Genomic DNA, 14,280 nt, shown 5'->3' with positions numbered 1-14,280 from the left:
ATGCTGGGAGTTGTAGTGGTGCATCTGGTGGTTGCATAACTACAACTCCCAGCATGCCCGTTGGCTGTCGGTGACTGCTGAGAGTTGTAGTTTTGCAACAGCTGAAGGCACACTGAGTTAAGTAGCAAACCAGTGTGTCTCCAGCTGTTGCATAACTACAATCCCCAGCATCCCCAGCCAAAGTAGTATGCCTCCCGCTGTTGCATAATTACAACACCCAGCATGCCCTTCCGCTGTCCGTACATGCTGGGGGTTGTAGCTTTTGCAACAGCTGAAGGCACACTGGTTGCAAAACACTGAGTTTGTTGCCAAACTCGGTGTTTCACAACCTGTGTGTCTCCAGCTGTTGCAAAACTACAACTCCCAGCATGCACTGATAGACCGTACATGCTGGGAGTTGTAGTTTTGCAACAGCTGGATGTTCCCCCCCCCCCCCAATGTGAATGTACAGGGTACACTCACATGGGCGGAGGATTACAGTAAGTATCCGGCTGCAAGTTTGAGCTGCAGCAAATTTTCTGCTGCAGCTCAAGCTGCCAGCGAGAAACTACTGTGAACCCCCCGCCCATGTGACTGTACCCTAAAAACACTACACTACACTAACACCAAATAAAATAAAAAGTAAAAAAACACTACATATACACATACCCATACAATAAAAATGAAAAACGTCTGGTACGCCACCGTTTCCAAAACGGAGCCTCCAGCTGTTGCAAAACTACAACTCCCAGCATGCACTTATAGACCCTACATGCTGGGAGTTGTAGTTTTGCAACAGCTGGATGTCCCCCCCCCCCCCCCCCCCCAATGTGAACGTACAGGGTACACTCATATGGGCGGAGGATTACAGTAAGTATCCGGCTGCAAGTTTGAGCTGAGGCAAATTTTCTGCCGCTGCTCAAACTGCCAGCGAGAAACTACTGTGAACCCCCCGCCCGTGCGACTGTACCCTAAAAACACTACACTAACACAAAATAAAATAAAATAAAAAGTAAAAAACACTACATATACACATTCCCCTACACAGCCCCTCTCCCCAATAAAAATGAAAAATGTCTGGTACGCCACTGTTTCCAAAACGGAGCCTCCAGCTGTTGCAAAACAACTACTCCCAGTATTACCAGACAGCCACTGACTGTCCAGGCATGCTGGGACTTTTACAACAGCTGGAGGCACCCTATTTGGGAATCACTGGCGTAGAATACCCCTATGTCCACCCCTATGCAAGTCCCTAATTCAGGCCTCAAATGCGCATGGCGCTCTCACTTTGGAGCCCTGTCGTATTTCAAGGCAACAGTTTAGGGTCACATATGGGGTATCGCCGTACTCGGGAGAAATTGTGTTACAAATTATGGGGGGTATTTTCTGCTATTACCCTTTTTAAAAATCAAAAATTTTTGGGAAACCAACATTTTAGGTAAAAAAATTTTTTTTTTTTTTACATATGCAAAAGTTGTGAATTACCTGTAGGGTATTAAGGTTCACATTACCCCTTGTTACGTTCCCCGAGGGGTCTAGTTTCCAAAATGGTATGCCATGTGGTTTTTTTTTTGCTGTCCTGGCACCATAGGGGCTTCCTAAATGCGGCATGCCCCCAGAGCAAAATTTGCTTTCAAAAAGCCAAATGTGACTCCTCCTCTTCTGAGACCTGTAGTGCGCCAGCAGAGCACTTCTCACCCCCATATGGGGTGTTTTCTGAATCGGGAGAAATTGAGCTTCAAATTTTGGGGGGTATTTTCTGCTATTACCCTTTTTAAAAATGTAAAATTTTTGGGAAACCAAGCATTTTAGGTAAAAATTTTTTTTTTTTTTACATATGCAAAAGTCGTGAATCACCTGTGGGGTATTAAGGTTCACTTTACCCCTTGTTACGTTCCCTGAGGGGTCTAGTTTCCAAAATGGTATGCCATGTGTTTTTTTTTTGCTGTCCTGGCACCATAGGGGCTTCCTAAAGGTGACATGCCTCCCAAAAACCATTTGACGCTCCTTCCCTTCTGAGCCCTCTACTGCGCCCGCCAAACAATTAACATAGACATATGAGGTATGTGCTTACTCGAGAGAAATTGGGTTTCAAATACAAGTAAAAATGTTCTCCTTTTTACCCCTTGCAAAAATTCAAAAATTGGGTCTACAAGAACATGCGAGTGTAAAAAATGAAGATTGTGAATTTTCTCCTTCACTTTTCTGCTATTCCTGTGAAACACCTAAAGGGTTAATACACTTATTGAATGTCATTTTGAATACTTTGGGGGGTGTAGTTTTTATAATGGGGTCATTTATGGGGTATTTCTAATATGAAGACCCTTCAAATCCACTTCAAACCTGAACTGGTCCATGAAAAATAGCGAGTTTGAAAATTTTGTGAAAAATTTCCAAATTGCTGCTGAACTTTGAAGCCCTCTGGTGTCTTCCAAAAGTAAAAACTCATAAATTTTATGATGCAAACATAAAGTAGACATATTGTATATGTGAACCCAAAAATGTTTTATTTTGAATATCCATTTTCCTTACAAGCAGAGAGCTTCAAAGTTAGAAAAATGCAAAATTTTCATTTTTTTCATCAAATTTTGGGATTTTTCACCAAGAAAGGATGCAAGTTACCATAAAATTTTACCACTAAGTTAAAGTAGAATATGTCACGAAAAAACAATCTCGGAATCAGAATGATAACTAAAAGCATTCCAGAGTTATTAATGTTTAAAGTGACAGTGGTCAGAATTGCAAAAAACACTCCGGTCCTTAAGGTGTAAAATGGCCTGGTCCTTAAGGGGTTAAGGGGTTAATGTATATTTATGTTATACCCAGGTAGAAATAATTATGTTACACCCAACTACAATTACTATATGCTTGATTAAACCCCGAAAATGCAGGCAACTTGGCCTAAAATGCATTTTCCACATTTACTCTCAACACTTTTAATGTGTATTTATTTTTAAAACCCAGGTAGAAATGCTATATGTTAAATTAAACCCAGAAAATACATGTAACTTGGTGTAAGATGGCTATTCCATGTTCACTATTAACGTTTTAACCTCTTTAGGATGAAGGGCTTACAGGTAAATTTCAGCCAAATTCTCTCTCCAAAAGACCAATGGCTCTCTCTTATGAGCCCTCTTGTGCTCCCGCAGAGCACTTTACTTCCACATATGGGGTATTTCGATACTTGGGGTAACACCAGCATTTTCATTTTCACGTCCCACTTTAACGAAAGTTTGTCAAGCACCTGTGAGGTGTTAAGGCTCACTGTACTCCTTGTTACGTTCCTTGAGGGGTGTAGTTTCCAAAATTGTGTGCGGTTTTTTTTGTTGTTTTTTTTTGCTGTTCTTGCACCATAAGGGCTTCCTAAATGCAACATACCCCCAAAAACCATTTCAGCAAAATTTGCTCTCCAAAAGCCCAATGTTGCTTCTTCCCTTCTGAGCCCACTAGTGCACCCACAGAGCATTTTACATCCACATATAAGGGAGGTATTTCCATACTCGAGAGAAATTGGATGACACATTTTGGGGGCCTTTTTTCCTTTTACCCCTTATACAAATTTTAAAAAAATGGGGCTACAAGAACATATTAGTGTAAAATATTTAGATTTAGATTTTGAGTTTTCTCCTCCACATTGCTGCTATTCCTGTGAAACACCTAAATGGTTTACAAACTTTCTGAATGTCATTTTGAATACTTTGAGGGTTGCAGTTTCTATAATGGGGTAATTTATGGGGGATTTCTCACAGAAGGGCCCCTCAAATCCACTTCAAACTAAACTAGACCATGAAAAATTCAGTATGTGAATTCAGATTTTTTCCGATTTTTTTCGTGAAAAATTCAAAAATTGCTGCTAAACTTTGAAGCCCTCTAATGTCTTCCAAAAGTAAAAACATGTCAACTTTATGATGCAAACATTAAGTAGACATATTGTATATGTTAATTAATATATCATTTATTTGGCATGTCCATTTTCCTTACAAGCAGAGAGTTTCAAAGTTAGAAAAATGCTACATTTTTCAAAGTTTCATGATTTATTTATTTTTTTTCACCAAGAAATGATGCAAGTATCGACAAAAATTTACCACTATTTTAAAATAGAATATGTCACGAAAAAACATTCTTTGAATCAGAATGATAAGTAAAAGCATACCAGAGTTATTAATGCATAAAGGTCAGATTTGTCTTTAAAGGGGTAATCCACTGCCTCAGTGTTTGGAACATTTTGTTCCGAATGCTGAGTGCAGGTGTCAGGGCTCGTGACGTCATGGCCAAACCCCCTCATGATGTCACCCCATGCCCCATCAATGCTAGTCTATGGGAAGGGGTGTGACGAACACTGAAGCAGTGAAGTACCCCTTAAGAGGTTAAAATACAGGTCACCCCACTGCTTTGCTCAACTTGCTTTGTATTGAAATGTAATGTAATAGCTATGGGCTCATTCTGTAGTGACACTGCTGGGATTTGTAGTGCACTAACCGGTCACAGTAATACAGGTGACAGGTCACTGTCTGAGGTCAGACCACTGCTCAATGCTTTACGCAGCTTGCTTTCTATTGTATTTGTAAAGGTGTTCTGGGATCAGTAGCTCCCCCGTCAGATACTCTGTGCACTCTGCTCAGTTTTTTTTCACCAAGACGGTGGTTGCAATGCACTTTATAGGGTTTTACCAGACTCTTAAACCCCCAATGCTGTTGATGTCAAATAATGCAAGCAATGATCGGCTAACCTGAGGTCATGTGATCTTGCTGCTAGGTGCAAGGTATGTTGGACTACCCGGGCATCATCTTAGTGTTACTTCCTCATCCTATTTTGCATTCAGGGACTAAAACGCCATGTGTTCCATGTCACCTCTGCTATGAAAGTGTCGTTGCCAGGTTCACATGAGGAGCTAAAAGTTAGAAAGTTCGGCGAGCTGCTTTAACCCCAAAGTTCTGTGTAAGAATGGGTCTGGTCTGATGAAAGAATCATTGACCCTATTGGCCTCAATTCTGTGCATCATGTTCGGAGGAATCCAGGTTCTGCACATCACCTGCCCAGTACCATCCTTGCAGTGAAGCATGGTGGTAGTAGCTTTATGGTGTGGAGGTGGTTTTTTTTTTTTTTTCAGAAACTGGGTCGGGGAGACATGTCAAGGTTAAGGGAAAGCTGAAAGGAGCAAAGTAGAGATATTCTTTATAATAAAAACCTGATCTAGAGTGCTCTGGACCTCAGATTGGGCTGAATGTTCAGCTGCCAACAAGGCCTAAACACACAGCCAAGACAACACAGGAGTGTCTTGGGAATAACACTGTGAATGTCCTCGAGGGGCCCAGCTAGAGGCCTGACTTGAACCCAGTCAAACATCTCTGGAGACATGAAAATGGCTCCCACTGATGGCCCTCCTCCAACCTGACAGACCCAAATCTAGGTGTGTAAACCTTTTAGCATCATCGCCACGAAGACTGAAGGCTGGAATCGCTGCCAAAGGTGCTTCAACAACTCCTAAATAAAGGATGTGAATACTTATGTCCTTGCAAAATTTCAGTTTTTTCCCTTTTAATAAATTAGCAAAAATTTCTAAAATATTGTTGCACCATAACAAAATGTGAAAAAAAAAAAACTAAAAGGGTCTCAAAACTTTCCAAATGCATTGTGTTCTGTATTCACAATATATTAACCTGGCTCCACCAAAATGGTCAGATTCCACCGACTTCTCTCCAATGTTAATAATGGCCTTTAGTCTCTATGAGGATTGTGTCTTTACTGGAAAATGATGACAGTTTTCACAAATGTCTCCAAACTATTCCCCATTTTTATTTAACTCTCATTTCATCTATTTGTTTTTTTTTTACAGAGATGACTATTCCAACTTGTCACCATCTGTAGCAACAAACAACAAAATCCACCATAATCTCTTGAAGACTAATACCAATCTTCAAGGAAACCTCTATCCTATTCCTGCATGTCCAACAGATTAGAAGCTGCAGCTCCATCTCAGTACAGAAAATGCCTATCCCCAGCAATGGCAAGTTCACCGAGCATAGCAGAAGCCGTGACACCAAGCATAATTCTAATGAGAGCCGCCATTCGCATATAACCTGTGAGCCACAATGCTTACACAGCCATTGCATGTATTCCTGTGACATACCTGGACATAAAACTGTCGTCCAAGAAACAATTGTAACAACCATCTGTTCTCCACCTTCTAACCACCATTGTTATTTAGCTAATAAACCCTGTACTAGTCACCATCAAAGTAAATGCTCTGGGATCTACATGTGCCCGTACAGAACTACCAATAAAGTCTTAGTAAAGTCATCTTTGGAGCACTCTGTCGACAAACCTCAAAAACCTTCAAAGGAAGCTCACCCTATCTATAAGAGTCTAGAAAGTGATGGCACAGTGGACAAGGACTCTTCTTCACAAAGTCAGCTTATGCGCTTCCAAAAATCTTATTGCAAATGTGGCAGCCACCCTTCAACCGATTTGAGCTTGATTAAGGAACATTGAATGCCTTTTAGACTAGAAGCAGAAACACTAGTCTTCTGATATTGGGTAGTCACTTTCATAGGCATGTTACATATTCTGATTTTAGAGCACTGAAGCATAAGCATTCGAGCAGGAGGTGTAAGACGTTACTGATGCCATTAAATAACGTGCATGCTTAGAATTTGTCTATCAGTTCTTTAACGCTAAGTATTTAGTAGTTTCAAGACTTTATGCTGAGGGGTGCATGGATGTAGAATATTTCTAAAGTTAAACCAACTAAAACATTTCTAAGACTGTTTATGCGGCGTACAATATCTAGGCTATGTTCACACAATGTACAATTCGGCCACATATTTAATGTGCCCATTTATGCCCGCAATCCGCAAAAATGTGGCCACATTGTCTGAATATAGCCTAACAACACATACCCGTATTTATCGGCGTATAACACGCACTGGCATATAACACGCACCCCCATTTTAACAGGGAAATTTAAGTAAAAAAAATAAAATGTAAAATAAATGACGGACTAAATGCCACATCATCCCCCCAACTTCGTTTTCTTCTGCACCTCAGTTTGGTCCCGTCCCCTCCAGTGCCACATGATTCCTTCCCTTTTATCAGTCCCAGTGCCACATTTACCCCTCTCATCGCCACCCCCCATGTCTCATCATCTCCCCATGTGTCATCATTTCCCCCTGTCATAGACCACCACTAGCCATACAGACATTAACCATTTAGTGCCTCCCCCATCATCATTTCCCCCTGTCTCATCATGTCCCCCATCATTCCCCCCTCATCATCCCCCCACCCTGTCTCATCATGTCCCCCATCATTCCCCCCTCATCATCCCCCCACCCTGTCTCATCATGTTCCCCATCATTTCCCCCTGTCTCATCATGTCCCCCATCATTCCCCGTCTCATCATCCCCCCACCCTGTCTCACCATGTCCCTCATCATCCCCCCACCCTGTCTCATCATGTCCCCCATCATTCCCCATCATCATCCCCCACCCCGTCTCATCATGTCCCTCATCATTCCCCCCTCATCATCCCCCCACCCTGTCTCATCATGTCCCCCATTATTCCCCCTCATCAGCCCCCCACCCTGTCTCATCATCCCCCCACCCTGTCTCATCATGTCCCCCACCCTGTCTCATCATCCCCCCACCCTGTCTCATCATGTCCCCCCATCATTCCCCTCCTCATCATCCCCCCACCCTGTCTCATCATGTCCCTCATCATTCCCCCCCTCATCATTTCCCCCTGTCTCATCCCCCCATCATCTCCCCCCCTCATCATTTCCCCCTGTCTCATTCCCCAATCATTCCCCCCCCCCCTCATCATTTCCCCCATCTCATCATCCCCCCATCATGTTCCTCCTATGGCATCCAGTGGTCTTCAACCTGCGGACCTCCAGATGTTGCAACTGCTGTCCGGGCATGCTGGGAGTTGTAGTTTTGCAACATCTCGAGGTCCGCAGGTTGAAGACCACTCTTCCCCTTTCCTTACTTGTCTGCGCTTCGGCAGGTCAGGCGGAGGGTCTTGCGGGGTCAGTGAAGCAGATGAGTTACGTCCTCTCCCGGCTTCTGTGTGCAGCATCACGGATGTCACTTTTCGGCGGCGACTACAGGAAATGAAAAGTGACGTGAGTGATGCCGCACAGAGAAGCAGGCAGAGGACGTAACTCATCTGCTTCACTGCCCGCAAGACTCGCCGCCTGACCTGACCTGCCAAAGCGCAGACAGGTAAGGAAAATAAACAAAACTATAAAAAGCAGGGGAAGGGGGAATGATGAAGGAGGGTGGAGGTAGGGAAAATGAAAAGTAAAACTCACTTGTCTCCCGCACGATCCACAGGAACTGGTGGATTGTGCGGGAGACGCTGATTAAAAGGTAGCGCAGATCCGGGCAAGGTAGGGCTCATTTTAATCAGCGTCTCCCGCACTATCCACCACACCAGTACCTGTGGATAGTGCGGGAGAAAACAAGTGACAGTGCGGGGAGGAGGCGCCGCTGGTCATTGATTTAAAGTGTCTGCGGCCGTGCTGTTAATACTTAACAAGCAGACGCTGCTGCAGCCGCTTTAAATCAGTGACCAGAAGACTTATCGGCGTATAACACGCAGGCAGACTTTTTGCCTTAAATTTAAGTTTGAAAAGTGCGTGTTATACGCCGATAAATACGGTACTATGGTTTCCTAAAGTTACATTTATATATAAAAGCAAGATCCAACAGAAATGTGAAAAAATTATTTCTCTATCGGCTCCATTGGGGGACACAGACCATGGGTTTATGCTGCTGTCTCTAGGAGACTTGACACTATGGCAACAAAAAAAGGTCAGCTCCTCCCAGCAGGATATACCCGCCCCCAGGCACCTGAGCTAATCAGTTTTAGCTTAGTGTCCTAGGAGACAAGGCACAGGTCTGGAGTTCTCCAGACCTGGTCTTCTTTTTTGTTTTATAGATAGGGATTGTTTAGTTTCTTTCATTCATTTTATTTTGCACTGTTTTCAGGTGGGGGTTCAGGAACATGGCACTACCTGTTCCCCCATATGTGGCTAAGGGGCACGGGACATAAGATACAAATGCACCGTTAACCCCTTCCCGTCAACGGCCAGGACTTTGGGTAGTACCGTTGGGTCCAGGTCCCCCTATATTCCCTGCTCGTCCTGGTCTGTAGCAGCATGACATGATGCAGGCATCCATAAGTCTGGCTGAAGACATCTTCAGGTGAGAAGACATCTTCAAGTGAGTATGGTGCTAAGTGAGTATGTTTACCCACTCCCCCCCCCCCCCCCCCCCGTTATTCCAGCTTGTAGCAAGTGTCGCTCCCCTAGAGGACGCTTCCATGGTCGCCGCTCTGGCTTTCCAGATCGCGTACCAGGTCAGTCTCTCCCTTCTTGCCTTTGAGACAGCAGGTTCCTTCTTTCCTCCTGCTTTTGCTTCTGCCTGGGTGTCAAAAGCCTTTTCAGTAGGGTCTTCCCAACTACGCCAGGGTATTCTTTCAGGATCCCCTCCTGAGGATTTATCTGACTTAGCTCTCCAATGCTCCAAAGCTGGAGATTTTCTGTGTTCTGCTTCCATGCAGTCGGGCCGCTGTGCTGCCTGTGCCACAGGCAACCTGGTAGCCCTCCGTCGCTCCATGTGGCTTAAAGCCTGGGAGGCGGACGCCGTCTCCAAGAAGTCTCTGATGGAACTTCCATTTGATGCTTCTCGGCTTTTTGGTAAGCGCCTAGTTGAGATAACATGATGAGACAGGGTGGGGGGATGATGAGGGGGGAATGATGGGGGACATGATGAGACAGGGTGGGGGGATGATGAGGGGGGAATGATGGGGGACATGATGAGACAGGGGGAAATGATGATGGGGGAGGCACTAAATGGTTAATGTCTGTATGGCTAGTGGTGGTCTATGACAGGGGGAAATGATGACACATGGGGAGATGATGAGACATGGGGGGTGGCGATGAGAGGGGTAAATGTGGCACTGGGACTGATAAAAGGGAAGGAATCATGTGGCACTGGAGGGGACGGGACCAAACTGAGGTGCAGAAGAAAACGAAGTTGGGGGGATGATGTGGCATTTAGTCCGTCATTTATTTTACATTTTATTTTTTTTACTTAAATTTCCCTGTTAAAATGGGGGTGCGTGTTATATGCCAGTGCGTGTTATACGCCGATAAATACGGGTATGTGTTGTTAGGCTATATTCAGACAATGTGGCCACATTTTTGCGGATTGCGGGCATAAATGGGCACATTAAATATGTGGCCGAATTGTACATTGTGTGAACATAGCCTAGATATTGTACGCCGCATAAACAGTCTTAGAAATGTTTTAGTTGGTTTAACTTTAGAAATATTCTGCATCCATGCATCATTTCCCCCTGTCTCATTCCCCAATCATTCCCCCCCCCCTCATCATTTCCCCCATCTCATCATCCCCCCATCATGTTCCTCCTATGGCATCCAGTGGTCTTCAACCTGCGGACCTCCAGATGTTGCAACTGCTGTCCGGGCATGCTGGGAGTTGTAGTTTTGCAACATCTCGAGGTCCGCAGGTTGAAGACCACTCTTCCCCTTTCCTTACTTGTCTGCGCTTCGGCAGGTCAGGCGGAGGGTCTTGCGGGGTCAGTGAAGCAGATGAGTTACGTCCTCTCCCGGCTTCTGTGTGCAGCATCACGGATGTCACTTTTCGGCGGCGACTACAGGAAATGAAAAGTGACGTGAGTGATGCCGCACAGAGAAGCAGGCAGAGGACGTAACTCATCTGCTTCACTGCCCGCAAGACCCGCCGCCTGACCTGACCTGCCAAAGCGCAGACAGGTAAGGAAAATAAACAAAACTATAAAAAGCAGGGGAAGGGGGAATGATGAGGGAGGGTGGAGGTAGGGAAAATGAAAAGTAAAACTCACTTGTCTCCCGCACGATCCACAGGAACTGGTGGATTGTGCGGGAGACGCTGATTAAAAGGTAGCGCAGATCCGGGCAAGGTAGGGCTCATTTTAATCAGCGTCTCCCGCACTATCCACCACACCAGTACCTGTGGATAGTGCGGGAGAAAACAAGTGACAGTGCGGGGAGGAGGCGCCGCTGGTCATTGATTTAAAGTGTCTGCGGCCGTGCTGTTAATACTTAACAAGCAGACGCTGCTGCAGCCGCTTTAAATCAGTGACCAGAAGACTTATCGGCGTATAACACGCAGGCAGACTTTTTGCCTTAAATTTAAGTTTGAAAAGTGCGTGTTATACGCCGATAAATACGGTACTATGGTTTCCTAAAGTTACATTTATATATAAAAGCAAGATCCAACAGAAATGTGAAAAAATTATTTCTCTATCGGCTCCATTGGGGGACACAGACCATGGGTTTATGCTGCTGTCTCTAGGAGACTTGACACTATGGCAACAAAAAAAGGTCAGCTCCTCCCAGCAGGATATACCCGCCTCCAGGCACCTGAGCTAATCAGTTTTAGCTTAGTGTCCTAGGAGACAAGGCACAGGTCTGGAGTTCTCCAGACCTGGTCTTCTTTTTTGTTTTATAGATAGGGATTGTTTAGTTTCTTTCATTCATTTTATTTTGCACTGTTTTCAGGTGGGGGTTCAGGAACATGGCACTACCTGTTCCCCCATATGTGGCTAAGGGGCACGGGACATAAGATACAAATGCACCGTTAACCCCTTCCCGTCAACGGCCAGGACTTTGGGTAGTACCGTTGGGTCCAGGTCCCCCTATATTCCCTGCTCGTCCTGGTCTGTAGCAGCATGACATGATGCAGGCATCCATAAGTCTGGCTGAAGACATCTTCAGGTGAGAAGACATCTTCAAGTGAGTATGGTGCTAAGTGAGTATGTTTACCCACTCCCCCCCCCCCCCCCCCCCCCCGTTATTCCAGCTTGTAGCAAGTGTCGCTCCCCTAGAGGACGCTTCCATGGTCGCCGCTCTGGCTTTCCAGATCGCGTACCAGGTCAGTCTCTCCCTTCTTGCCTTTGAGACAGCAGGTTCCTTCTTTCCTCCTGCTTTTGCTTCTGCCTGGGTGTCAAAAGCCTTTTCAGTAGGGTCTTCCCAACTACGCCAGGGTATTCTTTCAGGATCCCCTCCTGAGGATTTATCTGACTTAGCTCTCCAATGCTCCAAAGCTGGAGATTTTCTGTGTTCTGCTTCCATGCAGTCGGGCCGCTGTGCTGCCTGTGCCACAGGCAACCTGGTAGCCCTCCGTCGCTCCATGTGGCTTAAAGCCTGGGAGGCGGACGCCGTCTCCAAGAAGTCTCTGATGGAACTTCCATTTGATGCTTCTCGGCTTTTTGGTAAGCGCCTAGTTGAGATAATCTCAGAGGCAACGGCGGGAAGAGTTCCTTATTACTTCAGAATAAGGCTCGCAGCACTACTTCCTGTCTGAAGTCCTCTTCCTTCTGGTCCTTTCAGACTTTTGGTACTAAGGCAGTTCGGGGCGACCTCCGGACCCCTTTTCTCCCAGGGAGTAATTGTCCCGGTTCCTTCCGGGGAACGTTTTCAAGGTTTTTACTACAACCTCTTCGTGGGCCCCAAGAAGGGCGTTTCTGTTCACCCAATCTTGGATCTCGAGCATCTCAACCAGCATCTTATACTCCTCCATTTCCGAATGGAGCCTCTCTGTTCAGGCGTGGCGTCCATGGATCAAGAGGAGTTTCTTTCCTCGGTGGACATCAAGGATGCCTACCTCCACATTCCAATATTCCCGGTAATCAGCAGTACCTCCGCTTGCAGTTCCGGAAGGCCATTTTCAATTTGTGACTCTCCCCTTCGGTCTGGCCACTGCTCCGGGGGTCCTTACCAAGGTCCTGGCGCTTGTGATAGCCCTTTTACGGACTAAAGGTTTCTCTGTGATACCTTACTCCTATCAAGGCTCAGAGTCTGGAGAGTCTTGGTCTCAATCTCCAGGCCTTGTCTCACTTCGGTTGGTTGGTCAATCAAGACAAGTCCAACCTCTCTCCTACCCAGTCTCTAGTTTTTTCTGGGGCTCCAGTTCGATACGGCCTCTGCCTGCTTTCGACTCCCGCCGGACAATCGGTTGACCCTCTTGTCAGGAGTCCGATTACTTCGGCGCCCTGCACCAGTTTCCATTCCCCTTTGCATGGAAGTCCTGGGTCGGATGGTGGCGGCCATGAAGGCTGTGCCATTCGCCTAGTTTCTTTACCAACCTCTTCAGCTGGCGATTCTCTCCCGGTGGGACAGGTCTCCATTGTCTCTAGACCGCAAGATCGTTCTATGTCGTCAGTCTTGTCAGTCCCTTCTGTGGTGTTCTCTTTCCCCCTGCCACTTCAGGGGTGCTCCTTCCTGCCCCTCCACTGGCAGGTCATCACGATGGATGCCAGTCTGTCGGGCGGAGGAGGTGTTTTTAGGGACCGGACGGTCCAGGGCCTTTGGTCATTCCGAGAAGCCCTTCTCCCCATCAACATGTTGGAACTAGGGCAATTCCATATTTGCTTGCTTCATTGGAAAATTCTCCTCTGGGCGGAACTCAGGGTTCCGGCCATCTCAGCGATTCTCATTCCGGGCGTACGCAACTGGGAAGTGGACTTTCTCAGCCGGTCCTCAGCCGACCCAGGTGAGTGTTCCCTTCATCCGGAGGTGTTTGCAGAGATCTGCAACCTCTGGGGCACTCCAGGCGTGGACCTCTACGCATCCCGCCACACCGAAAAGTTTCTCTTTTTTGTGTCTAGACCCGGGACCCCTTGGCTCTGGTCGTGGATGCCCTGGTGATCTCTTTGTAGGGCTTTGCCCTACCTTATCTGTTTCCTCTCCTTCCTCTCATTCCTCAGGGGCCTGAGGAAACGATTAGCAGAGGGTGTTCCCGCCATTCTCGTGGCCCAGACTGGCCCCGGAGGGTGTGGTACGTAGACACGGTCAGGCTCCTGAATGTCGTACCGCTATGCCTTTGCCCTCATCCAGACCTCCTATCTCAAGGCCCCCTGTGCCACCCCAATTTACCGTCCCTGCTTTTGACGGCGTGACAGTTGAGACCGCGGTTCTAAGGACCCGAGGTTTCTCTTTCCAAGTGATTCGCACCATGCTCAGGGCTTGCAAGCTCTCTTCTGCGAAGATTTACCACTGTACCTGGCGGTTCTATTTTCGTTGGTGTAAATCTCAGCCTTTTTTCTCCGGTCGTGTTTTCCTTTCCCCAACTCCTTTCCTTTTTGCAGTCGGGGCTGGAACAGGGGTTGGCTCTCAGTTCCCTTAAGGGTCAAGTTCGGCCCTTTCCATTCTTTTTCAACATCCTCTGGCGTCCAATTCTCATGCCCAGATCTTCTTCAGGGAGTGGCACACGCTGCCCTCCTTATCGGTCCCCT

The sequence above is a fragment of the Hyla sarda genome, chromosome 2 (assembly GCF_029499605.1).
Source record: "Hyla sarda isolate aHylSar1 chromosome 2, aHylSar1.hap1, whole genome shotgun sequence".
NCBI classification, from domain to species: Eukaryota; Metazoa; Chordata; class Amphibia; order Anura; family Hylidae; genus Hyla; species Hyla sarda.
This window is presented reverse-complemented; position numbering follows the sequence as displayed.